The 15,665-nt window shown below is 38.1% G+C and overlaps 1 protein-coding gene across 3 annotated transcripts in view; it reads right to left on the bottom strand.

Moving 5' to 3' along the window:
* Positions 1-15,665, bottom strand: part of cplx2b (complexin 2b) — a 68,660-nt gene that overhangs the window by 31,392 nt on the left and 21,603 nt on the right. For 2 of the 3 annotated variants that reach the window (XM_060926993.1, XM_060926992.1), the window contains exon 2: positions 5,643-5,766. The exons of the other annotated variant lie outside the window; for it this stretch is intronic. The gene's annotated coding sequence lies outside the window, so the exon portion shown is untranslated. The remainder of the gene's footprint in view (positions 1-5,642; positions 5,767-15,665) is intronic. 3 annotated transcript variants of the gene reach the window in all.

Here is a 15,665-nt window from a genome sequence, read left to right as displayed (position 1 = left end):
CTGACACATAGACACAGACAACCATTCACACCTACAGTCAATTTAGAGTCACCAGTTAACCTAACCTGCATGTCTTTGGACTGTGGGGGAAACCGGCGCACCCGGAGGAAACCCACGCGGACACGGGGAGAACATGCAAACTCTGCACAGAAAGGCCCTTGCCAGCCACAGGGCTCAAACCCAGACCTTCTTGCTGTGAGGCGACAGCACTAACCACTACACCACCGTGCCGCCCTGACAACATTTTGTTTTTTATAAAATTAATGCAGAAAATAGCCAATCAATTGGTAAGTAACTGAAGGCTGGCTTTTGCATTTGGGAAATTAAAGTCTTTGTAAGTCTCTTGAGGACGTCTTTGCTCTTATCAAGAACTCTACATATGTCTGTGTGGTTTGACTTTATGGGATTCTTCATCTATTCCTGCTGTGCCATTAATTAACTTTGGCCTCTGCTTTGCCTGCTTCATGCATGCTTGACTGAACAATAATTTGTGGTTTTAATGATGAGTGACGGTGCTCCTAGTGCTTCTGAAAAGGTGTGTATAGAGTTTGTGGGGTGACTTTTATTTAATTTAATTTAATTTATTTATTTATTTGCATTTCACACATGTTCCTATTGTAAACCAGGGAGTCCCAACCTTTTTGGCCCTGTAATTACAACACCATCCCAATAATTCCTATAGTGGCAACAAGTAAAAATATAACCAACGCACTTTTTAAAAAGTATAGCATGAATATTGTATTTTATAGTGTTTTTTGCGAGAAACCATAACCATGCTGCACAAAAACATGCTTATATTTGTTTTAAAACAGTCACTCTGTTCCAGTGTCTGGTGTAAAAGCCACTTTAATTAACCCTTTGATGTAAAACATGGGTCAAAAGTGACCCGGCTAAGGTTTTATCTTCTACATCTTTGCAATAAATTAATTCCATCATTCAGTATTCAAGGTATTCCTCAATTAACTTGTTTTTGATCATCATACATCCTTATTTTATTTTTTTCTTTCTTACTTTTTGAATAAAAACCCTTTTTGTATCACTACCCTTCTAATGCACAACATGGGTCAAAAACGACCTGCATTCATTTTCCAGGTTATTTCATGTATGGCTGAGTGTTTCTATGATATACTTTTGAAATAAATTCATTTTGTCATTTACTTTTCCAAATATGCAGTAAATATCTTGTTTTTGTTGAGCACAAATCATCATTTTTATTTTTCCTTTCTTAAGTTATGAACAAGCACAGCTTTTGTAATTCTACATCAAGTTTACACACATGGGTCAGAAACGACCCGCATGCATTTACTCCAGCGTTTGGTGGGAACTGTGAATTGTGCTTGTGTCAGACATTTCACAGCTCAGCACAGCGCCCTTTGCCCATCTAATACATGGAAGTAATGTTTTTCAATTGTTCTAACATTACCTTAGAAAAAAATTGATGATGTTTAGGTTACCTTGAGAGTGAGTAGATTACTTGTCAGAAAGTTACAAGTAATTACTATTAGCTACCTAGCTGTTGACATATTCTACTTTAGTTAGCTAATTTTATTGTAGTTGGCTTAGCTAACTACATAGTTAATAAATAAATAACTGGCCCCATTCACTGCTAAAGTAATTACTTGAAACAAATTATTATTATTATAGTATTAAGACATTTAATTTTAAATCACACTTGGATGACCCATGTGTAGTAATATAAAAAGTATTTTTGTTCATAAAGTAGGAAAGAAAAAATTAAATTAATGATTTGTGGTAATTAAAAACAAGATATTTAAAGAATACTTGGAATATTCAATCATAAAATAAATTGATTTCAAAAGATAGAGCAAAAAAAAAAAAAACTCAGTCAGCATGAAATAACCTGGAAAATGAATGCGGGTCATTTTTGACCCATGTTGTGCATTAGAAGGGGTGTGCATATGTTTTGCATCAAAGGGTTAACATTACACTATATGGGACAGGTGGTGTAAAATGTTTTTAAGAGGAGCTCCAAATTTTTTAATTATTACATTTTCCAAAAAAATGTTGATATACATCGAGTAACATTATAAATAATGGTGGTTAAAAACCTCCAAGGTTGAGAACCTACTGTATGTAAATAAAGTTCCTCTGAAATGAAACCTTTAGGGGGTGGCACGGTGGTGTAGTGGTTAGCACCATCGCCTCACAGCAAGAAGGTTCTGGGTTCGAGCCCAGTGGCTGACGAGGGGCTTTCTATGTGGAGTTTGCATGTTCTCCCCATGTCTGCGTGGGTTTCCTCCACAGTCCAAAGACTTGCACTTCAAAATCTGGACTATCTTTAAATCTTCTATTTAAAACATTAAATGGGATGGGACCCAGCTACCTACTGGATATGTTTCAATTATATGCACCAACTAGGTCTCTAAGATCACAAGAGAAAAACTTGCTAGTAATACCAGCTGTCAAAACGAAGTGTGGTGAAGCAGCCTTTAGTTGCTATGCTGCTAAGCTTTGGAACCAACTTCCAGATGATATCAAAAATGCTCCTACTGTTGTTAGTTTTAAATCCAGGCTCAAGACAAAGCTGTTTTCAGATGCTTTCACTTGATTAATTTTTACCTAGAGTGTAATTAATTTCCTTTAATATAATTTCTTTTAATTTTGATTTTAATGATTTTACTTTCTTTATTTTAATTTCTTTTTAATCTTGGATTTTAATGATTTTACTTTTACTTTAATTCTTTGTTACTGTTCTTATGCTTTTATTTTTTGTGAAGCACATTGAATTGCCTGTGTGTATGAAATGCGCTATACAAATAAACTTGCCTTGCCTTGCCTTGCAAGTTGGGCTAATTGGTGGCTCTAAATTGACCGTAGGTGTGAATAGTTGTTTGTCTCTATGTGTCAGCCTTGTGATGACCTGGGGACTTGTCCAGGGTGTACCCCGCCTCTCGCCCATAGTCAGCTGGGATAGGCTCCAGCTTGCCCACGACCCTGCACAGGATGGATGGATGGATGGATGAACTCTTTAGGACATGAAGCTGAGGTGCTGTGGTTTTGAATATAGTTCTATTATGTAGTGAACATCATGAAAATTAGATTTACAAAGCTAACACTCAATAGGAATAAAAGAGATTTTGATATCCAGGCGAAGTGCGCATTTAAATAACCTCTTGAGGTCCCACCTGAGTGTACCGCCAAACTGGCAGGGGCAAATGAAGTGGCGTTTAAGAATCAGGTGTGAAGAGTTGTTACCAGGGCAATGGCTTCCCATGTAAAACACAGGATGCCAGAAGGACATGATGAGGCCTAGTGGAGTGCAGGAGAATCCAGGACATCAACTCTTCATTACCCATCACTCTTTCCACACACTGTCCTCTTCACCACACAGCAGGTCATACCTGGGACTTGCAGAGTAAAACCTGCATTGGCTGGAATGTTTCAGCTCATTTTTGCCAAGGTTTTGCATCATCTCTCTCAGGCACCTGTACTTGCCTGTCAAGGTTTTCAATAACCCTGGTCAACTGCAAATGTCTACTAGTTGTAAGTCATGGAAAATCATGATTTTTTTTTGCTACTTATCATAGTGAATAATGATGGAGCCCCCCAAATGAGTAATGAAATGTCTACAAGATATGTCAGTCACCTTATTTTCTACTACTACATTCATCTTGGTGTCTTGTCCAAATATTTTCTGCAAAACAGTTTGTTGAGTCTGTATTGTTTAAGTCCAGGTTTCAGAATCTATAGCTTTTTTCTTTACTCATATCACAATATCATGTGAAAAAATACATCAACACAACTTTTTTTAAAAATTATGTATTAAATATTTAAACGTTGTTCAACACACTAATTTGCATATGATTTAATTTGTTTAAACTGTTTAAAGGTGATGACTGCAAGGTCATCTGAAATTAAATTTTTTTTTCTTGTGCATGGCATTTTCCCCTGTCTCGCAAGAACAATATCATGTGGATGAGATGTAATCATTTTGATGTGCTGAGGGACGCTTTTCTCCATTTTGGAACCAAATATCCTACTTCTTGAGGTAAACAGTATGGCCCTATGGAAATAGCCGAACGCGAGATGCTTTAACTAATTAGCATAATTATGAAACTGCGTCGCACCAAGATGGCGATGCGTGGAAAACTTCGCGACTCTGCATCGACCTCGGAGAGTTTTGAGTCGCAGGGATGTAATTTGTGGTTGACATTTGCGAATAGATCCGTGAAACAAAAGATGAATATATCTTTTCTCTGTTACTGCTTTTGTGTTATCGTTTCTTTCTCTGTAAGATCAAAACATTAGGTGTATAACTCTGTACTTGCTACCATGGAGTCGAGCCCATGCATTCTCAGGCTAAGATAGCTAAGCGCTAGCTAGAATGATTTAGTTATCTGTCCAGAAAAATGACACGTCATCTAATCTTGTTGTATCTTGCAGTTGCACTCACTAGGCAGCCTTTCCTTTCCTTTTCCACTGGCTTTTAGCTGGTGGGAGAGCCGAGTCCGCCATGTTTGTCCACACCGACTTGTTTTGGTTAAAAGTAGGCCAAACACGCCTAATGGTGGTCACGCGATATTGTTGCTCACTTGCTTCAGCAATCTCCAGAATCATAAAATGTGGGACGCTTTTATCTTGGCAAAACATTCACACACACATAGGATAAACGGTGTGTGCAACAGCAAAACATCTTAAAACTCTGACAGCAATAAACATAGAACATTTTACCTATAATTCAACCTTGCAGTCAGAACCTTTAATTATGTTTAACTATGATATCACTCTCAATGGTCAGATTAGGAATGCAACGCAATGACTCTAACTGTATCTGCACTTGTATATGTTTAGCACTCCAAGTATTCAGATTTGTATTCAGATTTAAACCCAAAGTGGATGTGGGCTATACTGGAGGGTTTTATTTCATATTGTTTTTTAAAATGAAATATGAACCCTATCACTATGCCCCTGGAAACACTGGAACACATTGGGGTAAAAACAGACATAGAAATGCCAACACTGTCAGCATCCATCCATTATCTGTAGCCGCTTATCTTGTTCTACAGGGTCGCAGGCAAGCTGGAGCCTATCCCAGCTGACTATGGGCGAGAGGCGGGGTACACCCTGGACAAGTCTCCAGATCATCGCAGGGCTGACACATAGACACAAAGAACCATTCACACTCAGTCAATTTAGAGCCACCAATTAGCCTAACCTGCATGCCTTTGGACTGTGGGGGAAAACTGGAGCACACCCACATCGAGAGCATGCAAACTCCACACAGAAAAGCCCTCGCCAGCTCTGGGCTCGAACCCAGGACCTTCTTACTGTGAGGCGACAGTGCTAACCACTACACCACCGGCCAACGCTGTCAGCATGGTGTGTGAAATATGGATCTGACAGTTCCTCAACCTGAGCTACATCGATCAAATTCATAATTGGTCTCAACTACAGATGTGCAGAGGACAATTTTTTCATCCCACTCATGCAGTTATTATTTTTGTTTGGACCACAATATTGCCTAACAAATTTTGTTGGTTCTATTTTTACTATCAACTTTTTGCCTAATTTAAACCACCATGATCCTGACCAGGCAGTTACTAAGGATGCTATAAATGCACTGTGCAGTGCTGAATGTCTTTCTTGTCCTGTGTACTTCATATTTGACCACTCACTCATACCTGCATGAAAGTAAAATCCCTCCGGCTTTTCTGACTTTTTTTTTTTGTGTCCTGCAGATCCCAGGCCCAGTCCACGTCTCTAGCCTCAACACCAGGTGTCCTGTGAATCTTTCTTGCAAGGTTTCTAAAAAAAAAAAGAGAAAAAAGAAAAAAGAACCGTACCCTCTGATTCATATCTGTACTTGTATACATTTAGAACACATTATCTGTTCATTTTGAATAATGTATTCATATTCAGCTACATCCATAGAGCAGATTTTCACATAAACCCATTTAACACTATTCACGATTTTATATATAATAAACATAATAATAGGCTATGACTTTGCCTGCCACTATAGTCAGACCTCTTTTTTGCCTACAGTTGGGCCATGATGATGTTTAAAATATCCAGGCTGACATATGACCTGCCATAAGTCCTGGCAACTCCAAGCTGACCCCTCTGCCACTGCGCTGGGTGTCAATGGTCAGGGCGACTCACGACAGCACAGGACAGGAGCATCTTATTATACAGTATATTTTTGGCCACTTTTAATCAAAGAAATCATACACACTGTAGCTTTAATATATAACTGTTAAAATATTAAATATGATGTATTATTATCCATACAGGACACTTTTTCGAGGGAATAAAAAAGTGTTCTATTCCCTTCTAGCTGGTTCCATTCATTTGGTTTGATAGCATGCAATATTGTTAGCATATCGCTTATCCTTCGTGTATTACGTCACTCTGCCCAATGGAGAATGAGCGTTGAATATGGTTTACGATATTGCATGGTTGTCAAGACAACAGGACGTCACACGTTGGAGCTGATGCGAATATTCAATGAGAAAGCTTTCTGCTGCGCATGTGCAGAAGCATTTCTTTGTTCGCCAGGAAAGAGAAAGACGTGTTGAACACCTGAAAGGCTACCAAAACTTCATGAGATATTCTTCATGCATATTTACAAGAGAAAAAAAAACATATCAACGGACATTGAAAAACTGGAAAAGAGATACACCGGAGACGTAAAACTTCTGCGCTAGCGAGCAACTGTGACAATTTGTAAACAAACATGGCCGCTAGGTTTGCTTCGTTAAAAAAGTAAGATTTTGAGAGAATTTTGAAAGACGCGTTGAACATCCGAAAGGAATGTATAATAATAATAATAATAATAATAATAATAATAATAATGATGCCTGGCTTTTTTTTGTGGTATATCAGATATATTCCATTCAGCTAGCATGATACTGAACAAGTCAAAGACAAGTTCAATATCATGCCAGCTGAATGGAATATACCTGATATACTACTCAACGCCAGCCAATATTATTTAATTATTAGTTTTATAAAATTTTTCTAAAAATTTTGTCTGCACTATAAAAATTGCCCAATCTTGATGTTCTTAGGCCAACATATGTATATTTATACTACAGCAGCATATGAATATTTATTGAAAGACCAGTTGTAGCTAGTTGCTTTCCAGGAAGGTTTCTGCATTCACTTTCCCTAACCACCTACGAAGTAGGTGTCAAAGTATATTAGTGTGTGCTAATAGCATGGGAGGTCACAAAAGCTTTTTCACATATGGGGGCCAATTAGCTTCTGTCACAACACCATATCTACTGTATGTCTGCCACACATTTGTTGACTTCAGTAATTATAGTGGAATTCATACATAATAATGCAGGGTTAATGCAAAAGTACTGGAACACTAATTCTATAGAAGCTCTGAATCGCCTCTCCAATATTTATTAATACTCATTGGTTCTTTCAAATGTTACAAGCCTGTAATACATGTAAACAAGTGTTCAAAACTTTGCATAGATTAAGAAACATAAAATTGTAGACTTATGGAAGATTGGGTGTAAAACAGATGACTGCAATTCTATATACTACTAGATTTTGTTACAAATGTTCAATCTTTGATTAATTTTGTATAGCAGGAGCAATAAATTAACCTGTAGGTTGTGAATATCATTTATTATTCTATCCACATTCACTGGATATGAGCAATCGCGTGTTCTGATTGGCTACTCTACTACTAGGCTATCAGCTCATATACCGTGAGTAGAGAAAAACAAAATGGTGGCGCGTGTTGCTGAACCAACTGAGGACAAAATAAAAACTCTACTTGGAAACAAAACCCCCAAAATTGTTATCAAGTATTTAAAAGCAACAGAAATAGCTAAAAGAATATATTCCCCCCCGAGATATCTCCTGTTCCACACTCCAGCCCAGTCGGTGGCGGTAATGCACCTTTAAGTCGGTTTGCCAACCACCAAAAAAAAAAAACATAAAGAAGAAGAAGCAGATCTCCCCCCTCCCCCCAAAAAAAATCAATAAATATGGAATGAAAATATTTGATGGTAAGAACGTAGCTTTTTTTTATTTTTCAAGAATTATAGCATTTTTCACAAATTGCTATGGTCATTTTGCCAGTTTGTTTACATTCTAAGCGGAAATGATTTTGTCAGACATTTTGTATAAAGTTTTTATTTATCGAATTTGCAAAAAATAAAAGTGCTGTTTCTCAAAATCCAGCAGATGTGGATAAAATAAAACAGTTATTCCACTCAATCTCGTTGTACATGGCTTATAGCACATATCAGCACACGTATGACTCAATTTCATGGAATAACTTAATTATCACCATAATGTGTAAATGCGCAGGCTAATTTTTCATGAATAAAGGTGGGACTTCTTAAAAATCTAACAATAGATTTTGCACGACGTTTAGCCACGGATACAGCCATGGATCAACATGAGCAACTCTTCAGTCAAAATTGAAACACCATCGCATTTTTAGGGTATACCTAACAACCTGTGTTTTCTCTCCCCCCCAATCTGTCCCTCTGAGTTACATGTCGGTCCTGGGATCGAGATGCTGACCTCTTCTGCCCCTCGGACCTGCTTGATCCATCCTGGTGCCCTGTGTGTGGAGGACGGCCCCATGAGGACAGTTGAAAGTTACACCTGGAGGATGCTCTGGACTCTTACAGTAATGCTTTTATGGCTGAGGACTACAGTTGACTTGCTAACTTTAGGACTGCAGTTGTCATGAACAGTTTTGCACTCAAGTTTCCATCAATGAAGAGTTTATAACATCAACGAAACTGTCTTCATGTTAAAAGTGTTAATGTTATAATCATGTTGTCTGTTGTTGCCCAAATGAGGATGGGTTCCCTTTTGAGTCTGGTTCCTCTCGAGGTTTCTTCCTCATGTCGTCTGAGGGAGTTTTTCCTTGCCACCGTCGCCACAGGCTTGCTCATTGGGGATAGATTAGGGACAAAATTAGCTCATGTTTTAAGTCGTTCAAATTCTGTAAAGCTGCTTTGCGACAATGTTTATTGTTAAAAGTGCTATACAAATAAACTTGACTTGACTATTAATGTCCAAGCAGAAGATATACAGTGGTGCTTGAAAGTTTGTGAACCCTTTAGAATTTTCTGTATTTCTGCATAAATATGACATAAAACATAATCAGATTTTCACACAAGTCCTAAAAGTAGATAAAGAGAACTCAGTTAAACAAATAAGACAAAAATATGATACTTGGTCATTTATTTATTGAAGAAAATGATCCAATATTACATTTCTGTGAGTGGCAAAAGTATGTGAACATCTAGGATTAGCAGTTAATTTGAAGGTGAAATTAGAGTCAGGTGTTTTCAATCAATGGGATGACAATCAGGTGTGAGTGGGCACCCAAATTTATTTAAAGAACAGGGATCTATCAAAGTCTGATCTTCACAACACATGTTTGTGGAAGTGTATGATGGCACAAACAAAGGAGATTTCTGAGGACCTCAGAAAAAGCACTGTTGATGCTCATCGGGCTGGAAAATGTTACAAAAGCATCTCTAAAGAGTTTGGACTCCACCAATCCACAGTCAGACAGATTGTGTACAAATGGAGGAAATTCAAGACCATTGTTACCCTCCCCAGGAGTGGTCGACCAAGAAAGATCACTCCAAGAGCAAGGCGTGTAATAGTCGGCGAGGTCACAAAGGACCCCAGGGTAACTTCTAAGCAACTGAAGGCCTCACTCACATTGGCTAATGTTAATATACATGAGTCCACCATCAGGAGAACACTGAACAACAATGGTGTGCATGGCAGGGCTGCAAGGAGAAAGCCACTGCTCTCCAAAAAGAACATTGCTGCTCATCTGCAGTTTGCTAAAGATCACGTGGACAAGCCAGAAGGCTGTTGGAAAAATGTTTTGTGGACGGATGAGACCAAAATAGAACTTTTTGGTTTAAATGAAAAGCGTTATGTTTGGAGAAAGGAAAACATTGCATTCCAGCATAAGAACCTTATCCCAGCTGTGAAATATGGTGGTGGTAGTATCATGGTTTGGGCCTGTTTTGCTGCATCTGGGCCAGGACGGCTTGCCATCATTGATGAAACAATGAATTCTGAATTATACCAGCAAATTCTATAGGAAAATGTCAGGACATCTGTCCATGAACTGAATCTCAAGAGAAGGTGGGTCATGCAGCAAGACAATGGCCCTAAGCACACAAGTCCTTCTACCAAAGAATGGTTAAAGAAGAATAATGTTAATGTTTTGGAATGGCCAAGTCAAAGTCCTGACCTTAATCCAATCGAAATGTTGTGGAAGGACCTGAAGTGAGCAGTTCATGTATAGAAACCCACCAACATCCCAGAGTTGAAGCTGTTCTGTACGGAGGAATGGGCTAAAATTCCTCCAAGCCGGTGTGCAGGACTGATCAACAGTTACAGGAAACAATTAGTTGCAGTTATTGCTGCACAAGGGGGTCACACCAGATACTGAAAGCAAAGGTTCACATACTTTTGCCATTCACAGATATGTAATATTGGATCATTTTCCTCAATAAATAAATGACCAAGTATAATATTTTTGTCTCATTTGTTTAACTGGGTTCTCTTTATCTATTTTTACGACTTGTGTGAAAATCTGATGATGTTTCAGGTCATATTTATGCAGAAATATAGAAAATTCTAAAGGGTTCACAAACTTTCAAGCACCACTGTAGCTGTTATTCAAAGTTAAATACATATGGTGCTTAAAAAAAAAAAAAACAAGCCTAAAAGTCTGATCATCTAAACGATCACTTATCATTTATTTACTGACTTTTTATTAGTCCCAGATTTTGTTTAACACGATAGCTTATCCTGTTTTAGGCACTTTTCATTGACAAATTATTTTATAATATGTGCTATATTGACTCTCAGGCCTGTAGAAAGGCTAATTACTCTCTGCTGTTTTGTCATTATCTCAGTATAAACAGGAAGGAGTGAACACAGACCTTACAAAGTAAATGAACCAAAAAGCAGGCTTGCAACATCTGTCTTGTAAGGCTTTCACATCAAAATGTGTTTCAATTTTCTGTACCACATGTAGTTTTTAAGATTAGCAAAGGATATTAGCAGTTATACTCCTGTGGAATATATATTAGCCCATCTGTGCCACGGGAACAGGCCTGCTGTGCTTTACGACGTATGCTAGAGCTTTGCATTTATTTAATTATTTTAAAATTTGTTTGTGTTTTTTTGTAGATTGAAAAGTAATAATATAACACAACATATTATATTATATTATATTATATTATACACACAAAACCATTTAAAATAAAATCACACAAACTAAATATTATTTCATGCATGATTCAGTAAAAAAAAAAAAAACAACAACTTCCAAAACCTGATAAAAAGTGACATTTAGCTACCTCATGCATATCTTGTGAGTCGGAGTGCTCAGTGTCTTTGTTTCTGCCCAGAAGCGCACCACTTAGACGGAGGAACAATGTGGGCAAGAAAGATACAGTAAGCTCTCATTTAAAATGCTTGCTGTGAGCAAGGCACCCAAAAGAGAATTATCGCTAACTATTTAGATTAATTAAAGGTCTTTTCAGTTCACTGCCAAATTCCTAAATGTCTCACTGCCAATTGCAACAGTTTTTAACCCTTACAGGACCAATCAAAAGTTTGGACACAGGTTTTGATTCAGTGGTTTTTCTTTATTTAAGACTTCATATCTTAAAGTAATGATGGATGTCGTTTCTCTTTACTTAGCTGAGTGTTTTTTGATATAATATGCATTATTACATTTGTGGAATAGGGCTATTTATCCAGCCATCCATTATCTGTAACCGCTTATCCTGTGCAGGATCGCGGGCAAACTGGAGCCTATCCCAGCTGACTATGGGCGAGAGGCAGGGTACACCCTGGACAAGTTGCCAGATCATCGCAGGACTGACACATAGAGACAAACAACCATTCACACTCACATTCATGGTCAATTTAGAGCCACCAATTAACCTAACCTGAAACCGGAGCACCCAGAGGAAACCCACACAGACACAGGGAGAACGTGCAAACTCCACACAGAAAGGCCCCCCGTCAGTCACTGGGCTCAAACCCAGACCCTTCTTGCTGTGAGGCGACAGTGCGAACCATTACACCACCATACCGCCCAGGGCTATTTACTGTATTTTTATTATTTACTATTTACTGTTTGGTCTCAAACACATTACGAAGGCAAGAAACTCATCCACTAATTAACTTTTGACGAGGCACACTTGTTAATTGAAAAGCATTCCAGGTGACTACCTCATGAAGCTGGTTAAGATAATGCCAATAGTGTACAAAGCATCACCAAGGTAAACGCTGGCTACTTTGAAGAACCTAAAATATGAAACACATTTTGTTTTTTAAAACACTTTTTTGCTTGCCACATAATTCCATACATGTTCCATGTGTTATTTCATTGTTTTGATGTCTTCACTATTATTCTACAATGAAGAAAATAGTAAAAATACAGAAAAATCTATGAACGAGTCGGTGTGTCCAAACTTAACTGGTACTATGCATTCTGTTTGGGGTCAAAATAATTAATTTGAGTTTCCTATTGAAAGTGAATCCTCATGTGCTTGGATCACATCCTCGAAACATTTTTTATAATTGCTTCATCATATTTGTATTACAGAAATTCATTTCGGTGTTGGAGTAACAAGGTGAAGTAAAAACAAAAAAAATGCATGTAAATCTGAAACAAAAAGTTGATGTTAATGTGTTTGCCCCATTTTCTACATCTACAATATACTCTCCCACCTGTGCACACACACCTGCTATCATGAGAATCTCCCAACATTGGAAGAGCTTTTGTATGTATTTCAAATAATATTGTTTAGCTTGTCACTAACTGTGATATTGATAAGGATGCGTTATTAGGATATTTTAATGTGTACTGCTAGCCTCTGAAGTAGGGATGCTTGATCCAGACACTAGTCTTGGGTACTGGTCAAATACTACGCTCATTTATTCATAGTCGTAAAAATACTCTAACACAAACATCTGATACCATGTGCTATTAGCCTAGTGTATACTCACCGGCCACTTTATTAGGAACACCCATCCACCTGCTGTTTGATGCAGTTCTCTAATCAGCCGATCCCTTGACAGCAGCACAGTGCATCAAATCACGCAGATACAAATTAAGAGCTTCAGTTAATATTCACTTCAAACATCAGAATGGGAAAAATTGTGATCTCAAAGTGTGACTTTCACTGTGGCATGGGTATTGGTTTGCGCCAGATGGACTGGTTTGAGTATTTCAGAAACTGCTGATCTCCTGGGGTTTTCACACACAACAGTCTCTAGAGTTTACACAGAATGGTGCGAAAAACAAAAAAACATTGAGTGAGCAATGACAGTTCTGTGGGTTGAAACAAACGCCTTGTTGATAAGAGAGGGCAGAGGAAAATGACCAAATTGGTTCGAACTGCCAGGAAGGATATAGCAACTCATAGCAACTCTTTACAACCATGATGAGCAAAAAAGCATTTCAACATGCAACAGCAGAAGACCACATTGGGTTCCACTCCTGCCAGCCAAGAACAGGAATCTTAGAATCAAGAACAAAGTGGCCGGTGAGTGTATGTTTTTGCACGAATGAACAGATAACACAAAATGAGTTTTCTGAGCTTGACGTACTTCGTGATTAAAGATGGCAATCGAAACAAAGATTAAAAAAAACAACAACAACATTTCTCTTCAGAAATATCTAGAGGAGGTACCATATTATCTTCCTACGGGATACAAGAACTTCAAAATAATATCTTAAATGTAACACTCAGCACAAAGAGTTCATTGCTAGCAGCACATGACAGCAATCAGTGCTGCAGCAATTACTGACCAGGCAAGGAGCTGAGTGAAAATAACAGTCCATACTCAGTATTTCACTCTTGACAATTAGCCACTATCAGTCACTGATAATAATGAATGAAAACACCGAAACATACTTTACATACAGCCGTACAGAAGCACTTTCCGAAGTAAAGGAAAACCCACTTTTCTCCATTGCAACCTTACTCGATCAAGGCAACTAATGTAACTAACTAATGTGACTGATTTTAATTCAAGTAGATAATGCTATAAGAATGTTTCTGTGAATCCTGAGAAATTTGTGTCCCAGAGCCATCTCGAGGCCTGTGTAATGTGGAGAGATCTAACTGTACATCCAGCAAGAACTCCCCAGGACCTACTGTGAAAAAATTCAACAGACCTCTCTGACATTTCTTAGTTGTGGGAAAAAAATCGAAATAAGTATGAAAATGGCCAACTTGGCTTGTCCTACCTGTCACCTTGGTTTGAACTAACAGTGTTATTTCTCCACTGAAAGCCGGGAGACAAGATTACCCTCTGTGCATGTCATGGATATGAGCGTGTTTAAAGAAAATACATCTAAACTTGATGCAGCTTTTAATCATTTCGACTACAGCTCAGCCTAAGTAGGTGTCCCACGAACTTGCGGTCAACTATGTGACGATGCTGAATTCAGCCCCAATATTGCAACGGCTACTCAGATACAAGGTTCACCTCCCTCGTGTTATCTGGCAGGGCAACAGAACAACATCTCATACACACCATCTTGTGTAATGCTTTTGCTATGTTTTTTTGCATGGAGTTGAGTGTGTAAAAACTGAAGCGTAGCTTTTTTACATGTCAACTATGTGATGGTGATTACATCTGCATGATTAACTGCGGTAAGTAGTCAGTATGAGAAACAAAGTGGCAGCCCACTCCCTTCATGCACATGACCCTGGGTGATACCAAGTTGATACCAATGGATATGGCAAACCAAAAAGCTCAAAATTTGTCAACTATGTGACGTCAACTACGTGACGTCTAATTTAACCTCCTAGGGCCTAGCGGTCACATACGTGGACAGCACTTTTTAGAAATTCAGAACAAGAATCCACATATGTGGACATACTTTTTCTCAAAAAGTACATCTTATCAAAGATGATGCTTAGTTTTTATTCTAATCAGGTTCTAATAAGCCCAAATAGCAAAAAGAAATAAAAAATGCATGTAAAAAAAACAGCTTGGGTCTTAGGAGGTTAAGGTAGATTTAGCATTGCCAGTGCTGCTGGATACTGCAGTGCAGGCTACAATTTCACCAACAGTGTCTACTGATGAAGCCAAATTCTAGACAACAAGCCATTTGATTTTGACTTTAAAGGAAGGGGAGCACAAAAAGTAACAGGCCTAGCTTAGTTATCATTAGCTTAAATATTTTGATTATATTTTGTCCCAACTTCAGAAAAAAGTTACAAGTTAGTATTTTCTGTCATTTATACAAAATACTTAAGGATTACAGCCACCAGGATTGTATTACAGGAATAGATAGTAGCTGGTCTATCTGTCACATAGCCGACATTTCACAGAATGATGTATGTGATTAGTGTTGTATAGTGAAAAATATAAAAGCATTTTAGTGCGGCTGTGCTGTGTACCTTTCAGTTGGGATGTGGGATTATCATTTGGCAATATTTATACCAAAACTCAACATACGGTATTTCATTTTTGACAAACTGCCCACCCCACATTTCTCAGTATTCACAGAAACAATCATAAAGAACAGACCTAGTAGTGCACATAAATGGACATGACTTAAACAGAGCTACATAAAATATCTGGATCAGTGTTGGTATCAGGTGGCACGGTGGTGTAGTGGTTAGCACTGTCATCTCACAGCAAGAAGGTCCGGG

Source organism: Neoarius graeffei, chromosome 8 (assembly GCF_027579695.1).
Source record: "Neoarius graeffei isolate fNeoGra1 chromosome 8, fNeoGra1.pri, whole genome shotgun sequence".
NCBI classification, from domain to species: Eukaryota; Metazoa; Chordata; class Actinopteri; order Siluriformes; family Ariidae; genus Neoarius; species Neoarius graeffei.
Note: the sequence above shows the minus strand (reverse complement) of the source record. Positions and strands in the feature narration are given on the sequence as shown.